The sequence below is a fragment of the Seriola lalandi genome, unplaced genomic scaffold (genome assembly GCF_002814215.2).
Source record: "Seriola lalandi dorsalis isolate HSWRI2012SDOR001 ecotype SW California unplaced genomic scaffold, Sedor1 jcf7180002005699, whole genome shotgun sequence".
NCBI classification, from domain to species: domain Eukaryota; kingdom Metazoa; phylum Chordata; class Actinopteri; order Carangiformes; family Carangidae; genus Seriola; species Seriola lalandi.
Window position 1 is genome coordinate 346 of NW_019476352.1, and position 970 is coordinate 1315.

The 970-nt window shown below is 44.9% G+C and overlaps 1 pseudogene; it reads left to right on the top strand.

The window, feature by feature from the left end:
• Nucleotides 1–260: 260 nt before the first annotated feature.
• LOC147820012 (ATP-sensitive inward rectifier potassium channel 12 pseudogene) lies at nucleotides 261–965 on the top strand (annotated as a pseudogene).
• The last annotated feature ends 5 nt before the right edge of the window (nucleotides 966–970 follow it).

Sequence of the window (970 nt, forward strand, 5' to 3'; positions counted from 1 at the left end):
CTGAAAATACGGAAGAGAGAAAAATGATTTGATCTCATGCTTTGACAAGTGAACATGATGTTATATAATGATAATGAGAATTTACCATCCACTGAGTCCAGACACTGCTACACACTGTTAATGAATTATAGGGAAGGTGTTAAATAAAACTATGACTGATTATCACTGTGTGATTATCTTATGCTGAAACAGAGGACATTATATTTATCTACTTTTCAAAAACTGTAGTGTTGATAGATGATTCACAATATCATGTATTAATATTTCCCTTGTGCTTCCTCTATAGATAACAACGGTTGTGCCTCACCTCTCAGTTCCAGTTGACACTGAGTCTGTGTGGACTTCCTGTGAGCCAGATCAATTTTGTATGAGCTGGGCTGAAAGTGTGAAGCTACGTGGCTGTGCCCCACTGAGGCATGAGTGTGGGAAGGGCCCACCACCACAGCTTCATATCCTGTGAAGAAGAAGGCCTGAGATTAAGTACCATGCCTGCTGTGGGCAGCTTTGGAAATGGCAAGATTCACACGAGACGCAAATACCGTGGGCGGTTTGTCACCAAGACTGGCCAATGCAACATACATTTCTCAAACATGGATGAGAAGTCACAGCGGTACATATCTGACATTTTCACAACTTGTGTGGACATCCGCTGGCGATACATGTTCCTACTGTTCAGCCTGGTGTTTGTGGTGTCCTGGTTAACATTTGGCTTGGCATTCTGGGTCATTGGCCTCCTACACGGTGACATGGACCATTCCGGAGAGGATGGCAGTTTTGTTCCTTGTGTCACTCAGGTCAACACCTTTGTGGCAGCTTTCCTGTTCTCCATAGAGACCCAGACAACCATTGGGTACGGTGCCCGCTGTGTGACAGAGGAATGCCCGGCTGCTGTCTTCATGGTGGTCTTTCAATCCATCATGGGCTGCATCATCGATGCCTTTATGATTGGTGCTATCATGGCAAAGATGGC